Consider the following 9,011-nt stretch of genomic DNA (forward strand, 5'->3'; position numbering starts at 1 on the left):
TGTGCATACCTTGTTAACAGTGCCCTTTTATTTCGATATGGATCTGTTAACAGCGTGTTCTGGAAAGGTAAGCCCCTCCTTATTTTCAGTAGGTAAATCATGTTTGGTCTCAACCAGTCGTTAAAAAAACACATTCTCTTTCCCATGAATAAGCTAGGGGTAGTCATATGATTCCATTCTTAAAATAAAATATAAAATGTTTTGCAGGGCCCTAAGGGTATCAGGGAAGATTTACTGCCTTGATAAATGAGAGAATATCTGGGAAACTGGCCCTTTTTCTGCCTATTTTATTTCTTCCTATTGTGTAGCCAGGATACTTAGAAAGGCAGTATAAACTTGTGATCATGAATTGAAAATTTACAGGAAGGACAAACAGCCAACATGCCGAGAAAGGTAAAAGGAAAGAATGGAAAAAGCCCGAGTCACTGTATTGGCTTTGGAACTGCCTGATTTCAGAATCCTTCCCCACCCTCACTCCCCAAATAACCTATTATCTGCAACTAAACACACTATGATACAAAATTTATATTAAGTTTTAGAAATTAAAAGTTGAGACAGGAAAATACATTCAATCTCATTCTTTTGGTTGAAAATGAAGACTAATTGCCTTTTGTTGTCATCAGGGACATGGCTGATTATTGCTTGAGTTGATGACAAGAGCTATCAAGTTACTCCAATTATTAGCTGCCCTCAAACTAGGCAATCCTGAAGTCGAGATGCAACGTCAGGAAACTTCATAGTTGAAACCCATGTGCTGCTCCATGACCTTGCTGTCCTCTTGTCATATAATAAAAACACAATTTTAGTGCATAAGTCAGCAAGAAGTTAAGGTGAATTTGCTTTAATATATCTTTCTCTATCAAATAACTCAAGAAACAGCTCCAGCAACTTAGTTGCAAAGTTAATGATGGTATAAATTATATTGAGGTAAATGTCTAGAGGAAAGGATGTTTAGTTCTTGTCTTTCTCTTTTGGAGCTCTCAGATTTGTTGAATCCATAGTGAGAAATGCCTCAGTGTTCTTCAGTTTTCCTCTGGCACAATGTGTGGTTGAATAAATGCTAATATATGAACATTCATAGTGAGCTAAGAAGACAATTTTTTTCATTTAAAGCTTCATTTGTTTCCAATATTCGCTAAACCACTTAAAAATAATTTTCAATTATTGTATGTAAAATATTAAGCTAGTTTTCTTAAACTCAAAGTTAGTTTACAGATGTTCTCAAATATTTTGTTGTGTTATTCACAAGTATGGAATATTAGGATTATTCCTAAATAAATTATTTTTGTAAATATAGGTGTTATAGCCAAACCAAATATATAGATATTCTGGAAATATCTATGTGGGTTTTCTGATTTTGCTTTTAATCTTGTTTGGCCTTGGAGAGAAGTGCTAGAAGAATGAAGATTATAGTTGGGACTCTAAGATCTCACATAAAACAAAAATACTCCTACTTTTTAGATTGAAATTATACTCACATGGTTAAGTTTGGTCTTTTGCTGAAAGGATAAATATGTATGTCTAATACCATATTTCTGTGAGATAGTATTTATAAAAATGCAGAGGCAAAACTGAATATGAAGATAAGTGACAATAAGGAAAAATGAGTGACAGGGGACTTTTCCCTGCCAGAGCTTCCTGTTCCATGGAGTCTCTCCTGGATTCTGACCGAGCATTCAACATGCCACCGTATCTTTCTTTAGGACTCAAGCTATTGTCTAGGTTCTACTGTGATGCCATGCTATGCTCTTCATAAAAAGTAACCTCCAGAACCTCAAACCACATAGAAATAAGTTTCAAGTCATTGTAGGCAGGTGATAAACAATAACAAATGTCAAACAAGGAAAAAAAGACTTAAGAGCAGAGGAATACATTTACTTCTGATTTTGAAGTTCAGTAAATAATCTTGCTATTGCTTACATAAATCAATCTTCAATTCAAACTCAGCTCGACATAATTGGTGGAAATAAGAATGTACCAATCCAATGTTTGGCTGCTGCACAATGGTTTGGGAAATGAGCTATAAAACCGCTAAGATTCTGTAAAATCAAAATGTATTAGAATATAGAAGGAATTGACATCCACGGTCCATGTTCCCATCGTCAAGTGTTTGTCCTTTGGTTACACCCTTATTTACTAGCTCTTCTGTGGACCTATGTATGTCTCCCCAGGTTGGGAGTACCTGGAAGACAGGAGACATCTTTTTCCCTTAAATATTTACTTTCTTGGAAAACCTAACCTAATTGTTTGTAGTAATTACCAGTGATTTTTTAAAAATCCCACATTCAGGTACTTTTTTTCAACTATCATTTCTTTATTATTTGAACTTGTACTATAATTCCTACAGCCTGTTTTTCCACAATGGAAATTTTTAAGATTCCTAAATTCTAAGGTTTCTAAATTTTGGTCCTGGAGGTGATTTTAGGACCATTCAGGGATAGGATTTTTCTTTTCCATATGCAGTCAAGGGATTCCCACTCTCTGGGAATCCTCTAACTTGTAAGATTTAGCTGAAAAGGTCACAGGCCTGGATTTTCATATCATCTAATCACATACTACTTAGAAATTCTCACAAATCAAAATTTTCCTAACAACCACTAGGACCCTGAAATGTATTATGGGTTGTTTTTTCCTTGTTCTGGATATTTAGATGGTCTCTAAGATAGAAAGCAAACCATACGTATTGCACCATTTCTACATTAAAGCTGCATCTTTGTAGGACACAGGCGGTGTATTTAACCAATGATATACCTGATTGTGTTCCAAGCCAAACAACATAGCCTTTTTATTTTTGCCCATGCTGCAGGCTATCTGAAAGTATTAGAGTTAATGTGCAATCAGGTAACTAAACCCATATTACATATCTGTAATTTTCATCCAGTAGAAAGAAAATATTATATTACAAGCCTCCATAATTGCATTCAAATGTAATCAAATACAAAAGTTTAAGATCCCAAATCCTTTGAGTTACAAGATCTCTTTTTCTATACATATAACCAACCTTATAGCTGCAAAATGAAATTGAAATAATTCTCTAGGCATTTTTAAAAAATAACAAGATTCACTCGTTATTTTTAAACTTGTTATTTTAAAAAATAACAAGAGCCCCAGGCTCTGATTCTTTTATAGCACTGTTGGCAGCAGCCATTTATCTGCTCAGGCAACAAAGGCCTAGACAAAGATAGGACTAGAAAAATAGCCCTCTGGAACTAAATAAAGTTTCTTCGATTGGGGCTGTTGGGTGAAAACCAATACTTTAATAAACAGAAGTTATATACGTTTTGATCTCTGAACCAAGAATGCAAGACTAGAGGGTTCTTGCGTAGCGTCAAAATTGAGGGAATCTGATTTAAAAGAACAGTCTTAGAAAGGAAACTCATCAAAACTATAAGAGTCAAGCTTTGAAAATGTAAAGTACATTAAGCTAACAATAACTATGTATTTACTATGGCTTTCTTCCTTTCTTCCTTTATTAGTTTTATTTTATTTTTTTAAATCATGGAGGAAATACAGAACCACTTGAAACACAGGAATGGTATGTGAGGGTAGATGTTACTAACCAATGCTAAGTGCATCTATTTCACTCTATTCTAAACTAGCCAAAGGAAAACAGACTTTGAGTGTGAAAAGGGGTTGGAGATACTGGGTACACTAAAATGCTACAAAACTACTTGGCCAAAAGTTTTCTTTTCTCAAAATCTAGGTAATCAAATTCCATGAATTCGAGAATTATTTGTTAAAAATTTCTACCTTTAAAATACAAATGCTATTTTCATGCTATGATTTCCTACTATAAGACTTGATATCAGATGACCCTTTTCCCTAAGAACAATTACAAAGACTGGACAACACACACAACAAGCATTCGGGAGAGTCCATGGCATCCATGGGGGAAAACAACTGACCTGGTTTCTTCAAAAAGTCAACATTATGGGAAAAAAAAGTAAGAAAGATTATAGTATGGTAAAAGAGACATGAAAACTAAACGCAATATAAGAATATTGATTGTATGCCAATTCTAAAAATAGCCATCAGATACCTTGAGGACAGGTGGGAAAATCTGAATATTGACCAATTGTATATTATATTAGAGAAATAATGTTAACTTTTGTAGACATGATAATGTGGTTATGCAGGAGAATATCTTTTTTTAACTTTTAAGTTCGGGGTAAAAGTGCAAGTTTGTTACGTAGGTAAACTTGTGTCATGGGGGTTTGTTGTACAGATTATTTCAGAACCCAGGTATTAAGCCTAGTACCTATTAGTTATTTTTCCTGATCCCTTCCCTCCTCCCACCCTTCAACCTCTGATAGGCCCAAGTATCTACTGATGCATGTGTTCATTGTTCTCTTCATTTCTCTCCCACTTATAAGTGAGAACATGTGGTATTTGGTTTTCTGTTCCTCCCTTAGTCTGCTAGGGATAATGGCCTCTAGCTCCACTCTTGTTCCAGCAAAGGACATGATCTCATGAGTTTTCTTTTTTTTTTTTTTTTTTGAGATGGAGTCTTGCTCTGTTGCCCAGGCTGGATTGCAATGGTGCAATCTCGTCTCACTGCAACCTCTGCCTCCTAGATTCAAGCAATTCTCCTGCCTCAGTCTCCCAGGTAGCTGGGACTACAGGTGCACACCACCATGCCCAGATAATTTTTGTATTTTTAGTAGAGATGGGGTTTCACCATATTGGTCAGGCTGGTCTTGAACTCCTGACCTTGTAATCTGCCCACCTCAGTCTCCCAAAGTGCTGGGTTTATAGGCATGAGCCACTGTACCTGGCGATCTCATGTGTTTTTATGGCTGCATAGTATTCCGTGGTGTATATGTCATACATTTTCTTTATCCAGTCTGCCATTGATGGACATTTAGGTTGATTGCGTGTCTTCACTATTGTGAATAGTGTTGCAATGAACATTTATATGCATGCATTTTTATGATAGAATGATTTATATTCCTTTGGATGTATACCTAGTAATAGTATTGCTGGATGGAATGCTATTTCTGTTTTTAGGTCTTTGAGGAATCTCCACACAGTTTTGCACGATGGTTGAACTAATTTATACTCCCACCAACAGTGTATAAGCATTCCTTTTTTGCAGGAAACTATCTTTATTCTTAGGAAATGAAGTAGTTAGGGGTGATATCTCAATATGGCTGCATCTTACTTTCAAATGGTTCAGCAGAGAATAATAGAAAAAAGACAGAAGGAAAAAAGAATGGAAGAAGGGGAAGGAAGTAGTGAAGGAAGAAGGGGAGAGAGAGAGAAAAATAGAATAGTGTAGAATCATGATGGTAGTTATGAGAATATATTTTATATTACATATTCTTCCTTATGTTTTAAATGTTTGAAAATTTTCATGATGAGAATTTGAGAAAAAAAAAATTCTTGTAAGTCTGGTACAGAACAACTGCTATCTTCAAGAAGACGTTGCCCTTGTCTGCAAGGAGAGAGTTTATTAGGGAAAACAAACCTCAAATCAAAATTAAGTCGATTCCTCCAAGTATTTTTTTAGAACGCCCCCAGGTGTAATAAACACTACAGATAGCCATGTACTCAACAGAAACAGCTCTCACTTTTGCTCATGGAGTATTAGAGCAGGAGAATGAGAAGGAAGGTTAACTTTTCGTCTATTCATTCCTGAACTAACTTTATAAAATTGACTCCAATATTCCTTTTTCAATCCCGAGCTTTTAAGGGTCATATAGGTGTATATTTCTACAAACATATAAACATGTTCTCTAGAGAAGTTAGAAAACAGTAGCTTTCCCTCTTACTAAAGTTCATGTGCTTTTTATGAAATCACCTGAAAATAAGTCTCTTTATTTTCTTGTTTCAAGTATTATTACAAGAACAAAAAGATTGCATAACAAATTAAGATCCTCCTTTACTTTCTGTCACTAGACTGTTTCAAGAGATACATACTGTAAGATTTGAGCGGGTTGATAAAACTAATCAATTCTAGCAATTATGATTTTTTTATTCTTAGCCTTTGATTTTTTGTTTCCCAGGGGAAAGGCTCAGATGACTTTCAATCCCTAAGGACCAAGTTCAACCATCAGTTATCCATGCATGGCTCCCATTGGCTTCAGTGATTCCCACTGCCTCCCATGGAAGAAAGCCAGATTGTACTTGAGGACATGTGCGTGCAGCTCTATTTGAAGTTAGTGGAGATCGCATATGTATTCTAGGGCAGAACTTGGCCCAAAGATTATATACTAATCAATTACTGTCTTAGTATGCAAAACAATGGAAAAAATATTGCCACTAAAAAAGTAAACCAAATGTTAATGACAGTACTCCAAGAGATATCTAGAAAACATTCCTTACAGAAATACAAAAACATTGTTACGCTATTACTGCTCTGCTGGAGACTGAAAACAATTAGGATTCTAATAAGATATATGTTGCAGTAAAAAAAATTCTTGGATGATACAACATTCTCACACAGATCTGGCCCACACAGCCATTTCAAGCTTTGGCTTTCCCCTCTTTGAATGTGTTAATCTTCTGACCTTCGTCCATCCTTGTCTCCCACTAATTACTTTAAATGACATCATTTTTTTTTGTATAAATCTAAATGCAATACTAAAAGTGGATAACCAGTTTAGTGCCTTCTGTTTTTTTCCAATTAGTTCCCTAACATTAGATACTCCCTGGTGGAATGCAACAAATAAACACAGTGCAATTACTATAGTGGAAAGAAATATAACAATAATCATTTTTAATCTGTAATTTTCATCCTTTTCCAACTCCTTTCCTTGTAAGCATACAATTCCAACCAAATATACTTGCTTTATTCATATAAGCAAAGAACATGATGAAACATCCCTCTTTGTTACCATCTTAGCAATATTTCATCTTTTTTATAGTAAGCAATGCTGATTTTCCATTTTATCAAAGATTAACCTATGCAAATCACAAGTGTATTTATTACTTTTCATAAAATTAACATGGTCATGTAACTACCACCAGATGAAGAAATTCATCATTGCCAGCACTCCAAAAGTCTTCCTGTCCCCCCTTCCCAAGCACTACTCTCTCAAAGATAATGACTATTCTGACTTTTATCACCGTAGATTAGTGACAGCCTGGAGTATTTACCAGGGTCTCTCCTCTTTGTGTCCCTTTCCAGCTAAGACTGAAAAACCTCAGGCTGAATTTTTATACTTTACCTATCCCTTTCAACTTGGTTGTCTTGGCCTGGAAGAGCTTAGACATAAGCAAATTCCTCAAAAGAATTAGGAGTGCAGAATGTCAGACTCGTTATCTGTGTTACCTTGTCTCTGGGATTTTGTTCACTAAAGTCGTGGCTGCCTTGGTAGCCCTGAACTCCAATTGTGTCTCCCTGAACTGATTAGACAGCTAAAAGGCCTGAATTACTTATTTTTGCTAGGGATCTTGGATCCCTGCTATGAGCCACAAATGCTTACAGGGAAGAAGTAATAGTGAATGTTGGGCCCACCTCAGTGTGTTTTCCTTCTCTCCAGGATCTTAGCACCTCAAAACCAAGAAAATCAAGGCAGCCGCCTTGATTGTTCTCCATGACTTTAAAGAGCTGTTAAAATAATTATGTTATTCATCTTTATATTTATTTTCAGTGAGCAGGTTGACATAATATAAGCTACTTCATTCTATTCAAAAGGCAAATCTTTTCATCTCTTTTCATCTGTTTCTCTACTAACTTCTTCAACTCTTCCCCTTGGAATAAAAATCTACACGATTGTCTTCCTGGTTGCTTCCACTCAGTCATTATTATCACATTTTTCTTTGCTCTGTATACTTCTGTTGTTTGAGTTATTTAATTGATTTATATATTATTATTTTTACATTCCTATCTCCTATATAAGGACCATCATCTATATAAGAAGTACAGTTGATATATTAGCCCAAAACACATACCTATTGTAGAACTGATAATTTTACCAAACATTTGGTAATTCTGCGTAACTTTGTTGCCTATGAGACATCCTAACCTATTCTACTTCATTGTAGTCAATTTTATTTCAGTTCTAAAAAGTGCTTGCAGCCAGGTGCGGTGGCTCACACCTGTAATCCTAGCACTTTGGGAGACCAAGGTGGGCTGATCACCTGAGGTCAGGAGTTCGAGACCAGCTTGGTCAACATGGTAAAACCCCATCTCTACTAAAAATACAAAAACTAGCTGGTCACGGTGGCTCATGCCTGGAATCCCAGCTACTTGGGAGGCTGAGGCAGAAGAATTGCTTGAATCCAGGAGGTGTATGTTGCAGTAAGCCGAAATTGTGCCGTTGCACCCCAGCCTGGTCAACAAGAGTAAAACTCCGTCTCAAGAAAAAAAAAAAAAAAAGTACTTGCAATCAAACCAATCAAGTTTATTTTAGTGACCATTAATTTGTTGTTACTTAAAAACAATGAGCTCCCTGAGGTTAAACTACCTATCTGTTTTATTCATATCCATTTGTCCCCTGGGCTCAGAAGTATGCTAGGCATATTGTAGGTGATTAATAAATGTTTGAGGCCTGAGCAAACCCTAGAAGTATAACCACAGGCCCCTCGCTACTTTAGTAAATATATTATTAGAAAAAAATTGCTAACCAAATCAGAGCTATTTAGAGTCATTAGAACATAGTTCCTATGGAAATGTATTTCTGAAATATGGTAATAGTAATTCATCATTCTTGCACAAAGACTCCATAAATATCTGTGTGGTATTAATTTTCACATTTATTTGTTATAATATTATTGAGTTCTATGTGACATACAGTGAAGTGTACAGATTTGATAACTTCTAACATATTTGTAAGCTTGTAAGAGCATCACCACAATCAAGACGATGACCAGTTCCATCACTTCTAAAAGTCTCCTTTTGCCATTCTGTAATCCATACCTCCCTGTGCCCCTATCCTCAGGTAGCAATTTATTTGACTTCTGATACTGCTATTTTTCTATTTTTTAAAATTATACTTTAAGTTCTGGGGTACATGTGCAGAACACACAGGTTTGTTACATAGGTATACACATACCATGGTGGTTTG

The sequence above is a fragment of the Pan troglodytes genome, chromosome 5 (assembly GCF_028858775.2).
Source record: "Pan troglodytes isolate AG18354 chromosome 5, NHGRI_mPanTro3-v2.0_pri, whole genome shotgun sequence".
Classification (NCBI taxonomy): Eukaryota; Metazoa; Chordata; class Mammalia; order Primates; family Hominidae; genus Pan; species Pan troglodytes.